The sequence below is a fragment of the Panthera pardus genome, unplaced genomic scaffold, assembly GCF_024362965.1.
Source record: "Panthera pardus isolate Hobbes unplaced genomic scaffold, ASM2436296v1 HiC_scaffold_2, whole genome shotgun sequence".
Lineage (NCBI taxonomy): Eukaryota > Metazoa > Chordata > Mammalia > Carnivora > Felidae > Panthera > Panthera pardus.
Window position 1 is genome coordinate 67,458,931 of NW_026526765.1, and position 14,268 is coordinate 67,473,198.

The 14,268-nt window shown below is 40.3% G+C and overlaps 1 long non-coding RNA gene across 1 annotated transcript in view; it reads left to right on the forward strand.

Annotated features, from left to right (window-relative positions):
- Nucleotides 1-12,096, forward strand: part of LOC109267603 (uncharacterized) — a 39,820-nt gene extending 27,724 nt beyond the window's left edge. The window contains exon 4 of the long non-coding RNA XR_002080193.2: nt 11,970-12,096. This is a non-coding gene — a long non-coding RNA (uncharacterized LOC109267603). The remainder of the gene's footprint in view (nt 1-11,969) is intronic.
- Nucleotides 12,097-14,268: the final 2,172 nt, after the last annotated feature.

The following is a 14,268-nucleotide window of genomic DNA, read 5'->3' on the forward strand; positions in this document are numbered from 1 at the left end:
TATATTCTTAATCACCACTCTATACTTTTGAAATGACTGTGAGCACTTGCTCTCTGGCCCTTAGTTTCCACATTGGCAGAATGAATAGAAGTTGTCCTAAAAGCAGGTGATCTCCAATGTCATTTGCTTGTTTGCAAGTGTAATAGGATTTCATCATATGCATAATTAACTTATTCAACTTCAGAATTTCTTTAAATGAAGAGTGAAAGCAAGAGAGAAAGAAATTGAAAGAAAAAGTTTAAATAATACAGAGGATTGAAGTAGTCAGCAGTCAGTGCAGGTTGGTCAAAACCTATGGAAATAATGTATGAATGATTTAATTTTAAAATTATTCTTGTCATTGACAATGGAAAGAAATGTATTGTTCTGGTGACCAGGTATATTAGTGGTGATAGATTCACCCACATTCTTGAAGAAGAAATTGAAGAATTAATTGGAGTGAATGGTGAAACACTTATAAGTGATAAATTGGGGGGGGCATAAAATCAACTTGTAGTTGCCAAAAAAATTGCACACTATAATTTTTAACCAATGTATTTTTTTAAAGTTTATTCATTTATTTTGAGAGAGAGAGAGAGAGAGAGAGAGAGCGCTGGGGAGGGGGAGAGAGCCAAAAAAATTGCACACTATAATTTTTTTTTTAATTTTTTTTTTTTAACGTTTATTTATTTTTGAGACAGAGAGAGACAGAGCATGAATGGGGGAGGGTCAGAGAGAGGGAGACACAGAATCTGAAACAGGCTCCAGGCTCTGAGCTGTCAGCACAGAGCCCGACGCGAGGCTTGAACTCACGGACCGCGAGATCATGACCTGAGCCGAAGTCGGCCGCTTAACCGACTGAGCCACCCAGGCGCCCCTGCACACTATAATTTTTAACCAATGTATTTTTTTAAAGTTTATTCATTTACTTTGAGAGAGAGAGAGAGAGAGAGAGAGAGAGAGAATCCTAAGCAGGCTCTGCATGCAGAGCCAATGTAGAGCTCGAACCCATGAACCATGAGATCATGACCTAAGCTGAGATCAAGAATCAGCCACTTAACCAACTAAGCCACCCAGGCATCCCTAATCAGTGTATTTTAAGGATAGTTTTACTGTATGTGATTTTTAAAAAGTTACTGACTTTAAAATCAAACCTGGAAGTAAGATGTGAATCCATTTTAACAGATACCTACTCAGATTAAATTTTTTTGGAAAGATAAAAGTTTATATTAAAGAATCCAAAAGCCAAGATTCATTCTGGCCTCATGAGGAACTAGACTATGACCAAAAAAACCATTAGGATCCAAGGTAGCAATTTCCTGGCTCCTTTTCTTTATTTCTCTGCTTCTCTATGAGGACCTGTTTGATTCTCTTTCCACACAAGCTTTCTTTACTTCTCCAGGCATGGGTGGAAAATGGTCATCCTACATAGTCTTTCAGGCCAAGCCCTTGGCAGGGAATGACCAGTGTTTCTGAGACTTAACTCCAAATGTTCTGGAGAATCTAGAACCTGAGATAGGTTTGTGAGACCCAAGATAGTAGGGCTTTCTGCCCACTTTCCAGGAGAAACCATGGGGAAGGATCTAAATCCAGAACAGGAACTGCTACATGGTGCGTTTCAGCATACCAGCCACAAATGGCCTCACAGAGGTTCCTGAGTCACTGAAGCAGGGCTCATAAGCAGGGGAGGAAGTCACTGGACTCGCCCTGCAGACAGAAGTGAGGGAGGTCTTAATGGTGATGAGAGAAAACCAGACAGGCCATCGGATGCCTTAGTAGGTGACCAGTAATAGCAGGGCACTGTGGAATCCCTGGGGACTTAGCTACAACCCAGGAAAAGGGCAATGTGGAAAGGAAGAATGACAAAGGACCAGATATCATTTCTGCCTCTTAGTGAAATGGAGCTTAAAACAAAAGCTAGACTGAATTATATAAAAATAATATTGTGTTGGTAGGACACTTGCTTTGAGGGTCAAGACTTGTATGCAATACCCATGGAGACCTGTCCAGAATTGCTGTGATTCCTCATGCAGCACATCCTGAAATACAGATTACTGATACTCTCCAGAATTAGGGCCAAGCCATTTTGGGCAACACTTGTGATCCCATGCCAAGACAAGGTAGGTACTCAAGATACCAGTGATTTCAGGAAAACCAGGGGACTGTAGTGAAATTTAAATTGGCAATAGTTCTACAAAAAATGCTTTGAAGTTTTTGGGCAACTTGAGAGTGGTGGGGAGAAGGAAGAGGACAATTGTTAACCTTAATAAATTTAATGGGTAGATCTGAGTTCTGTGAGTACCAAGAATGTAGTTAAAAAGGTAGGTGCATGATATGTTCTTTTCAAGGCATCTTTCTCAGACAGTGATTTTAGCCAGTGGATTCCAGAGAGGAAGGAGTGATTCCAGCAGCACCAGCTCAGGCCCTGACAGATGGCACAGATGGGCAGTTATCATAGCAGCTCTTTTGGGATCCCCTGACCCAGGCTGTTCTTAAGGTAGCTTCCAAGGCAGAAGGATCATGATGCTCTGCCAAGTGGGTGTCCCTTTACTGTGCTATGGATTGATGCAGTGGCCAGGGCCACAGCCAGACATCTCTTGGAGAAGGACTCCTTAACAAGCCTTGAGAGGACGCTGCTCTGCATTGGAAGGTGGACAGTTCTAAGACTCTGGTGAAGTACAAGAACACCCCTATTTTGTTTTGTTGGTAGGAATAGAAGAACATTTTAATGGTGAAATTACCTTAAATGAAACCATCAGCCACTAATACTGGAGCTAAGGCCTACTCAGTGAAGGTAGGAGGAAAGCGTCTCAGAAAACTTAGAGGACAGAGAATAGAGCCATTTTGTACCTTCAAGAGTCTGGGTTCAGTAAACCCTCATATCCCTTCTTTCTCCAGACCTCTAAAGCTCAGAGATCTTAAAGATTTTAGGCATGAAGTTATGGTGGAGAGTCAGGTTGGGGAGCCTGGTCATACACCTGCTGCCTTATTTAAGTCAACAAAAGCTTTCACTTCTTTTGTAAAGTGAGTCCCTCAAGGCCTCCTCTCAGTTCAGTGGAAGTGATGGGTGAATTTGGGGGGCAGGGAGCTAAGGGATTATTAACGAGAGATGGAAGAATTTCCTGGGGAACTTCAGATAGGGAGCATTATAAGGGGAAGAACTCACCCATGGTCTATTCTCACCTTTGGGAGCCTGGGGGAAATAACACTCCTGTGGTCAGGGGCTGCTTTGTGCACAGCAGTTCTCATCTGGGATTTGGACCCAGGTCTCAACCTGTGGTACGTGTGTGTTCGGAAGGGTGCAGTTGGTGAGGGTGAGGAGTAACACCTGCAGATAGAGTACACTTACAGGGCTATAAATATTTAATTTAGGAAGAAAATATTGTGGAATAGTATCTTTGAGATTTATTATTATATATTTTTTGGCACTTCCTTTCCTCTCTCCATTTGGAGCAGATGGTCAGCTCTGAGCTCATCACCTCAGTAAGGGAAGTGACAGCATAGAAAGAACCTCTCCAGAGTTGTGTTCCAAACCCTAAGTCCTTAGGGAACTAAGAGTATTTTGGGTATGGAAAAAATATTTAGAAAGAGTAGGAGGAAGAGAATAGGGCTTCCCTCAAGATTAGAGAAAGATCCTGTAGGCTGGAGGGTGAGAAGGGGAACCAGTGGAGCCTTCGAGAGGGGCTCTAAGCTCTGGTGCCCCAGTGCCATTCTGGGGGAATGGCTATGTAGAATGCCTGGCAAGTGGGGCCAGAAGAGCCTCTCATATATTCCTATGCTCCAGGGATCTTGAAGCAGCAGTTTCTACACTGGGATCTCTGGACTGTACGTTGTCCCACCTGGCCTGTGGTCACCCATCCATGCTGGTCTCCACATTCTCTCTATCCTTTACATTTAGCAGTCTTCATGGCCCCTTCTGCTCAGGTGGCTCTGCTGTTTCTTCTATGCCAGGCTAGAGGAGATAGGAATGTTCTGTGCCTGTGCACCATGCTAGGACACAGGCATCTGTGTGAGGCTGTCAGCGTCCCATCTGCCTACATGTACCTCAAGGTCAGTCTCTGTCTGAGGCCCTGATACATCTCTGAGGTCTCACTCTGATACCTGGTACTGGGACTTTCATATTTTTATGTTCCTATTCATCAGCTCTCCTTGACAAAAACCATAATGAGGCTCAGAGAAGCATAAGCGTTGCTAAAAAGGAAAAGGAACTGTTTTATAAGAATTTAAAGGTTTATACACTCTCATATTGCAGATTCTCTCTTAGTTACCTGTCCTGTCCCCATGGACTCATGACAATCAATGATGGTCTTCTGGAGACTGAAAATCAAGCTGAGAAGTAGACAAGTTTCTCCTATAGTATGCTATCAAATGCCATATTGGGGCCCTTGGGTGGCTCAGTTGATTGAGCATCCAACTTTGGCTCAGGTCATGATCTCACAGCTCATGAGTTTAAGCCCTGTTTCGGGCTTGCTGCTGTCAGGGCAGAACCCACTTTGGATCCTCTGTCCCCCTCTTTGTCTGCCCCTCCCCCACTTGCTCGTGCACACATGCTCTCTCTCTCTCTCTCTCTTCTCTCTCACAAATTAAAAAAAAACATAAAAAAAAGAAATGTCATATAAAGCTCCTGCTACAGACACTTAAATCACATCAATCTCTCTTTTTTATTAAAACAAAAATTTTAATGTTTATTTATTTTTGAGAGAGAGACAGAGACAGAGTATGAGCAGGGGAGGACCAGAGAGAGAGGGAGACACAGAATCCAAAATAGGCTCCTGGCTCTGAGGTGTCAGCACAGAGCCTGACACGGGGCTCAAACCCACAGACCATGAGATCATGCCCTGAGCTGAAGTCAGATGCTTAACTGACTGAGCCACCCAGGGACCCCACATCAATCTCTCTTCAGAGTTTAGTATGACTGGGGTCTGCAGTAGCCTGTCACATAAAACAGAGTTGCATATTATTCAGGAGCTTGTTCGTGAAATCAACTTAACACAAATATTCATAGTGAAAATTACCTTAAAACCTTCTCCTTCTTCTCCTTCTCCTTCTCCTCCTTCTCCTTCTCCTTCTCCTTCTTCTCCTTCTCCTTCTCCTTCTCCTTCTCCTTCTCCTTCTCCTTCTCCTTCTCCTCCTTCTCCTCCTTCTCCTCCTTCTCCTTCTCCTTCTCCTTCTTCTTCTTTTCCTTAAAGTAATCTTTATGCCCAGCATGGAGCTCAAACTCACCAGAGATGAGTTGAACTCTCCTGAGATCAAGAGTTGCGTGCTCTACCCAGTAAGTCAGTCAGGCACTCTTCCCTTAAAATCTCGTTAAATCTTCAGTTGAGCTCCATATGAAGTAGGTGCCTTGAGTTTATGGACAGTATTGTTTTAAGGTTTCTTTAAATTCTAGAATCACATTCAGTGTGGTGAGATGCTCACACTATGAGAGGCACATTGAAGGAAGAATAGTTTACGTCTCTCAGGTTAATTTGAATTTGGGGTGTGAATGAGAATGTGGGGCAAAGATATACATACCTTTTATTATAACGTACACATTATTAGATTTATGTAATTCCTTTTTGGTAGAGCAAATATATAACTATGTTAGACATAGCTTAAGGTACCAAGAACATAGCTTAAGGTACCAAGATCTCAAGGGGTATACAATTCTACTCCTGAGATAATTAAATAGTAACGTAAGAAGTAAATGGCAACAGTAAATAGTCTCACAGTGTTCTCACACCATCTCTTCACTCTGGATCATTCACTGTGGCTTCATTCTTGGGTTTCATGTATTGGAAATATGTCCACCAATACTACAGGTCTGTATCTTCCCAGGTTATGCCCAATAAAACAGAGTTTGTCTTTGTCAGCAGTTCTAGAACTTGTTTCTCATCAGATCTGATTGGTTCACATGCCCATCCTAAACTCATCATCACCTTAAAGTAGAGATTAATGGTAAGAGAAGGGGGGTAGAAGGTAATTGTTTGATTGATATGATTTAATTCTTGCATACCCCTGGAGACAGGGCTGGAGTTAATTTCACTATAAGCACTTACACAGAATAAGGAAGAAGTTGTTTACCAGAGGAAAATTGGGAGAATGCATCTTGAAAAAGGTGAATGGATAGTGGGAAGTGAAATGATATTCTTTTTTTTTTAATTTTTTTTAATGTTTATTTATTTCTGAGGCAGAGAGAGACAGAGCCTGAGTGGGGGAGGGTCAGAGAGAGAGGGAGACACAGAATCAGAAGCAGGCTCCAGGCTCTGAGCTGGCAGCACAGAGCCCAATGAGGGGCTCAAACTCACAAACTGTGAGATCATGACCTGAGCCGAAGTCGGTCGCTCAACCGACTGAGCCACCCAGACGCCCCTTCTTTTTTTTTTTAGTTTATTTATTTATGTTGAGAGAATGAGAGAGAGAGAGAGAGAGAGAGATAACGTGCGAGCAAGTGAAGGGCAGAGAGAGAATCCCAAGCAGGCTCCACATGGTCAGCACGGAACCTGATGCAGACTCGAACCCATGAACTGTGAGATCATTACCTGAGCTGAAGTCAGACACTTAACTGAGACTGAGCCACCCGGATACCCTGAGAAATGATCTTAAAAAAGTTTAAAATGTTGGAAATTTCTGGGCAGAAGAATGATATTCCAGCCTTAAACAACTGGGAAAAGGAAAGTGGGATGAGGGAGAAGTCAGATTAAAGAAGCAAGGGGCTAAATTGGAAGGAATTGAATTCAAAGGACAAGGGTCATGCTGGGAAAGACCTGAATAAAACATAGAATTCAGAGGCAGGCAATGAGGAAGCAGCTATCTTTTGGGTCCCTGTTTGAATTTTGGGGTGAAGTTGTTTTGTATTCATCTGTCGGCCCTAGGTCCTTTCCCTTCTGGAGTGTTCACAAAGGCCTGAGACTTCCAGAGCAGTTCACCAGAAGAACTGGCGTCTAGATGAAAGGTTTTACTTAATACGATAAAAAAACATTTCTGGGGATTATTAATAGAGGGATAGTGGTTGTACTTTGCCTTTTTACTCATTTTCTTTCTTTCTTTCTCTTTTTTTTTTCTGATTAGGGTAACTATTTGAAAACCATGTAAAACAAGGGCAAAATTACGTCCCCAAAAGATCACTGGAGCTTTCTCCTATGTTTTTTGCAACACAAAAATGAGATTAATTGGAAAATGACAGAATCAAAGATATGTTTCACTTGCTTTAAGCAAAGGCCAGCTTTAATATAGAGCATTTGTATCTTTCATTCTGAAGACAATTATGAGCTGATTTATATATTACAGAATTCAGTTGCTGCTTAAAACCATTAAATTATCCCATTGAATTCCTGCATAGCTCCTTGAGAAATGTGTAAAAGACAAAAACAAGAACATTTAACATTTTAAAGCATACATTATCAGGTGAAACTGTTAGTTTCTTGGCAAGGTCCAGATTATTATTTCGTTTAGAGATATATGTTATTATTGTGTTGGAATTGGCAGCAACTTGGACTGAGGCCTTTTATTAAAAAAAAAATTAAGAATGGAAGCCTTTTTTCTATGAGAGTGTTGGTTAGCCTTGCATTTGTTTTGGAGATCTAATAGCTACCATATGTTAGATCTATTAAATGAATGATGTAATTTAGGCTGCCTGTTGTCCTGCCAACTGCTCTGTGCTGCCTCCTCATTTTTAGCATGTATTACTCCAATATGTTCATATATCACCCAGCAGTAGCTTCTTATACAATCATGTTAGTCCTTGGGCCTTTAACCCCATTCATCATCATATATAGGCTCTGTCTCCTTCCTTTCAGAATTGAAACTAATGAAAAATAATGGTAAACCTTGGCAAAGAGTGTGCTTCCAGGAGAATAATCAACCCAATATTCTGGCTCATGGATAGAAGACCAAGGGGAATGTTGATGTTTAAGACAAGAGCACAATGTATGATTAAGATAATTCAGGCTTCTCCACGACATGAAAGACAGAAAAATGTTTTCTCTTTTGTGAAACATTAGATGGTACATTTCTCCACCCTAGTGAGAAGGATGATAGAATGAGAATGATCAGAGCAAAAAAGAATAACGTGTTATATATTAAATGCTCTTTGTATGTGCCACCTCTGCTGGCTCTTATCCAGGAAGATAGTAAGTTCAGTCTGGGTATCTCAAGTATTTGTGTAGCTATAACCCATGTATTTTCAAGTTTATAAATGGGAAAACAGAGAGCCAAAATTGATTAATGACTTGTTTCAAGTCACCATTTATATATCATTATTTAGTAAAAGGAAGTTTGTAGATATAAAAAAATTACTTTGGGAAAAATCCATTATCAATGATTAGATAAATATAATTGAAATCTATTTCTTACCAGCCTAAATTCACTGTTCTGCAATTATCCTAGGCCTGTTTTTACTAGCGTTTTCCTGGAAGTCCATTAGTGGGACTTTTTTCAGCATTATAAAGGAATCCTAGAATTGCCACTGTGCAGCTTCAAAGACTTTGTATAATGTCTTATGTATTCAAGTGTTAGGACTACTTATTTTAAGTAATAGACTTTCAATATGGCAGATTTCTTTTTTCTACCTTGTATCTTATATTTCAGTGTTCTATGGGGTTTTCTTTTTCTTTAAACCTAGGATTGGAGAGATAATTTTCTTTAATTTACACCTTCTGCATGGTCCAGCAGGACCTAAAATTAATCCTTTCCTTTATGGGGAGTGCATAACAGTTGTACTCTTATGTAACCTGTTGGCTCCCACTTGTCATCTTAATGAACTTCCCCATTTCCTACTGTTTTACAATCTGTCATTTTGGCATCTTAAAACTTCCTGTACTCTTCTTCCTTTGGTAAGTGTATTAGTTTCCTAGGGCTGCCATAACAAAGTACCACAGACTGAGTGGCTTAAGCAACAGAAATTTAATTTCTTATAGTTCTGGAGACTAGAAGTCTGAGATCAAGGTGTGAGCAGGATTGTTTCTTTCTGAGGGCCTTGAGGAAAGGATCTGTTACAGGCCTCTCTCTGTGGCTTGTGGATGATAGTCTTCTTCTTGTCTTATCATATTCTTTGTGCCTTCTTCCTGTCTTTCCTTTGTGTGCATGTTTATATCCAAATTTCCTCTTATAAGGACACCAGTCATATTGGACCAGGGCCCAAACCAATGACCTCATTTTAATGTAATTATTTATGCAAAGTAATTTTGGGGGAGGTGGGGATACAAATTTAGCCCATAACAGTGGGAAAGAAAGCACAGAAATATTTAATGCTACATGGCATTTCTGGGGTGTTGAGATTCCGTGGATCCCCGAAATATGGGTCTTAATTATCAGGCAAGAAACATGGATATGTTGCCTAGTAATATTAGTCTTCTAGCAGTCAAAATGCTAACCTGTTAAGACTTATACCCTACCCTCACTCTCTACATGTCAACAAAACAATGTGGGCTGAGTTAGCAAGTGTGAAGGGAATAGAGATCCTAAAACAGGGAGAAAGAGAACCTCCAGAGCTTGGCATGCCAAATGGCAATGGAAGTTAGATATTCTTTTCAGGGGTATTTTCATTCAGGTTACAACACATACCTGTAAACCAACACTCACCCATCCCAAAATTTTGGGATGGTATGTATTGAATATGTGCTGTTTTGTGGAAGTCAACAATGTAAATTCTCTATAGTTTTCAAGTCTTTAAATGTAGATCTCTAAATAATTTAAAAAGATTATATAATAATTTCAAAATTGTTAAACAGTTAAGAACCTATTTCTTTGGAGTCAGTATAAAAAATAGAACTATGGAAAGAATCACATGTTACTAGAAGGCAGAACATATCAGAAGTTCTGTAAATAACTTTTGACTTTCAATGCCATTATTTTCTCCTTAGAACCATAAATTGTGATTGAATTAGAGATAAAAATGTTTTTTTCATCATGACCTAGTGAAAATGATTTAGGAGCAGGCTAGTAAGTGGTTAAATTCTAGAGATGAGAAGCTAGCCTCAGGACTTTTACCAGATTGAATATATGTCTGTCTTCTCTGATTGCCGGGCTTCAAGGTTAATTCTGGGGACAGCCCAGGGAGTAAGCACCTGTATGGGGGGAGTAAGGAGTGGAAGGGAGGTGTTCCAGCCTCATCCTCCATGGAAACTGACCTGGCCTCTTAAAGTGTCTTTCTGGATTAAGGATGCCAGACTAAGATCTGTTATGAGCTACCTACTTCCGCATATGAGCTACCTACTTCACATCATTCAGAGGAGGGTATAAGGAGGGAAATGGGGGCACCAAGTAGCTCCACTCAGTTGTTTCTACCAAAGGTTCTCAAAAAGGCTGGCATGTCATATACTCATACTTAAAATGCCCCTTAAAAGCATACGTTTCTTTATGCTCCCCCTTTTGCTTCATTAATTCTAGATAAGGATTATTTTACATTTGAAGTGTTTTTAGCAAGGCCTTAGAATTTCCAGTATTAACCCACTTGCTATTCTTTATAAAAGTCACAGTTTTAAAGTTACATTTAATATAGAGTGGGTTTACCTTAGAAACAATGGGGATTACTGTCAAGTGTTTTCTTTCTAAGTGGAGTTTTCTTGAGCTGTTGTAAAGGGCAGTCCTCACTAATATGCTTAAGTCTAGAAATTGCTGTTTTTAACTAATGGGTAAAAACTAGACGACTTATCTCTTTTCTCAGAAAGTATTAGTGACTTCCTGTGGGAGGAAAGAAGTGGGAGAAAACCCTTCCTACACTCTTTAACAGTTTCCTATGTTATTTTCTGTGGCCTAAAGAGAGATGCATCCTGTTCTCCTTTCCCAATTTATCACTTCCTCGCTATACTCAATCCCCACACACCCACAGGGACCAACTCTCACTTCTACTGGTTTCGTTGTGCAGTTCATTTATTTCTATAATCCTTCCAAATGACTCAAAAAAGTGGATGTGTATGTATTCTTAGAAGTGTCATCTCACTTGTTTTTAAATTATAACACCAAATGGAATTTTAATCAACCTTCCAGGTCAGTTAAATAAAAAGTTTGGTTATAAACCAAGAGTTAAAGTTACTGTTATGTATTGAGTTTTTAGCAGTGGGAAGTGATTATAAATGATAATTCTTCATCTTGCAGGTTAGGAAATAGAATGATCTGAAAGCTCTTTCCTGTTAGTTTTATCTGTGACATGAGTAGATCGATTCAATATATACATTTTACAGATTCTTAAGAGTCTTTGCTCAAGGGAAGGGCTGGGCTTGTGTGTGTGTGTGTGTGTGTGTGTGTGTGTGTGTGTGTGTGTTTGTGTCTCCTGTCAGTCCTAAGTAAAGTGGTAGTGGATATCCTGGACTCCTGTATTGACATTTCTGGCTGGGCTTTTCTTTCCCTTCTTCCTTTCTCTCTTCCTTTCTTCCTTTCTGTTTTCCTTCCTTCCTTCCTTCCTTCCTTCCTTCCTTCCTTCCTTTTTCTTCTTTCTTTCTTTCTTTCTTTTTCTTTCTTTCTCTTTCTTTCTTTCTTTCTTTCTTTCTTTCTTTCTTTCTTTCAAGTTAGGCATATGCTGGAGTCAGTGGCTCAGTTAGGTTATATAGTTTGAGAGGAGAATTGGTAGGATTTAGAAGGAATTTTTTATGAAAGCCTTAGGGGAAGTGTTTAGTTATTTTTTGGAGCAGGGACTAAAGGAATTATCCAGAAGGTAGTGGAAAAACAGGCACTTATTCCTCTAGGTGTTTATATGAGGGTAGAGGGCTGAAAGAAAAATATTTACAGGCATGTTGTTTGATCTGGGAGCCAGGTGGAGAGTATTACTAAGGATAGACTGTTTTTGATAAATGGTAACCATCCTCACGATGATAAAAACATGAGAAAGATAGGAGACCAAACGTCTTTCCTTTTTATGGGACCAATAAATATTGCCTTATATTACAATGAATGAAATCATTCAAAGAGAGGATTCCAAAGACATATGCAAATACATTTCCAAAAATAAAGGGGCTGAGTGTAGAAGTAAGAACTTTTTTTTCTTATGTACCTTTTTACTTATTAAAACACAGAATCAGGTGGAGGAGGAACACCCTGACATTCATCTCCCGGGGAATGGTCTCTCTACCCTGCATCCACATGGTGAAGCACTATGGAAGATTCTCCCCATGGGTCAGCCTCTCTCCAGTGCCAGACTCCTCAAAGGTAACCCTGCTGAAGTGTGGTTTCTGTCTTTGAACTTTTCTAGCTTTATGTTTGGAAATTATATATACATATGCATATATACGTATTTATAAATGTGTACACAGTGTGTACGTGTAATCACTTTTATATACAAATGATTATATATATAATTTTGCTTTGTATATATTTTTCTAAACACAAGACATTTTGCTAACTGTATTATTTTATAATTTGTATTTTTAAGTTATTAGTAGGTTGTGGAGATGTTCCTATAATAACCCATACCATTTTTTAAATTTGTATTAATCTTGGTTTAAAAACTGCTAATTGACCCTAAGGAGACCAATAGACTACAGGAGAATTATGTTGAATGATGTGGATATATGTATGAGTGTTAGAAGCAAGAACTTTTAATGTCTGCACTGATCAAGAGGTCAGGGATGTAACCCTAAGTTAACTAAATTATCAGTTAGTGCTGGGGTCTGTGTAAAATGACTTGACCTGGTAAAGAACTACTTCCTCAGAGGGATGAGGGAAAGGACATAAATAATGACTCAGAGAGGCTTTTGAAAAGTGGTGGAGCAAGTGTCATCCATTAGAAATTTATTAATAATTTATTAGACTCAATATGTATCTGTTATTTTTTCACTTTAAGTGAGCAAGGATGTACTTCCTTGCTTGGACTGTGGGAAGAATTTATTGAAGTCTAACATTTCAAACTAGTTTCAACACTCAAAAAGATGTTTTAGTCAAATGAAAAGTGCAGAGAAAAATGAGACGGGGGAGAGGGCTCGATCACACAGCCAGAGCCTTGGAGACCACCTGGAAGACTAAAGGAGTGAGCACAGGTCATTGCAGGGCAGCCTGGGGCCAAGGAGGGGGACTTGGAGTCTAATGGGAGATGCTATTCCTCACTCTCCTGTTTGGATGAGGGCTAGGAGCCATAAGTCTCTACATGTGATACAAGGTCTATAAATAATGACCAAAACTTGGGCAATCCGAATATCGGAAGGATAGAGGTTAGAGGACTAGCAAAAGAAGAACAAACTGCCGAGAAACTACACTGAAATTTTTGGCAAAAAGGGGGGACCGCGAGGCCAAAACCTGACAAGAAATAATGAAGCCAACCTACCGGATCTAATGGCTGTGCAACCTTTATGTGTGTCCAAGACTGTGAATCAGGAGGTGGGTCTGGCATCCAGTGTCACCATAATTGGGATGCAGCCATATCCCAGGCTTAGCCAAGAAGGAATCCCAGGAAGGGAGCATGGAACCTGCAGCCCTCCTTTCCTATCACACTCCCTTGGAATCTAGGGGCATGGCCATTTCGTTAGCATACTTGAAAGTGGAATTTTTCAGGATTGTATTTGTTTAGACTTGTGAAAAATTGTTGGAAAGAAAAAAGTGTCATTTGCTTGTTTCAGAGACAGGAAATGTGGGAGAAACTGGGTGGGAGAGGGTGTGTGTATTGAACTCTAGGAAGAATCAAGAGAAAGAAGTGTCTGTAGCAGTGATTCTCCATGTGGCATTGAAGTATTTTGCCCCCAGAACATTTGATGGTATATGGAGACTTTTTTAATCGTTGGGACTGTAGGAGAGCATGCTACTGACATTTAGTGGGGAGAGGCCAGGGAGGCTCCTAAGCACCCTACAATGCACAGGAAGTCCCACCCCCACGGCAACAAAAAGTATTTGGTTCAATATGACAATAGTGCAGAAGCTGGGAAACCTTGGTTTAGAGGCAAGTAGATGGCTCAGCTGAAACAGAGGAGGTGAATGGGTCTTACCACCACCAGGCCTGATGCAGGAAAGGGCTGGACGGAGGTCCTGTGGGTGGGAAACTGCTAGAAAGCACACAGTGTCTGCAGGGTGGGAGTGGGATGGGGTGCAATGGAGTGAGGAGTATTTGCAGAAACGTCTTTCATTCCTTAACAATGTATCTGGCAGAGACACCAACATCTGTTACTTTCGAGGGGGAGTTAATTTTGTCCCAGTTTGTTTTCTAAAGGGACCTGTGGCCAAAACATGTCTTGCCTACTTGTGCTCACTATTTACCTTCAAGCCAAAAGGAGAAAATAAGATCTACTTTCTCTTTTTGGTCTCCTCTACCATGAGAAAATTCTTCCCTTGACATCACTGCTTCCTTGAGTTATCATCCGGTTTTCTATTTCCTTTAATGGCCAGTGA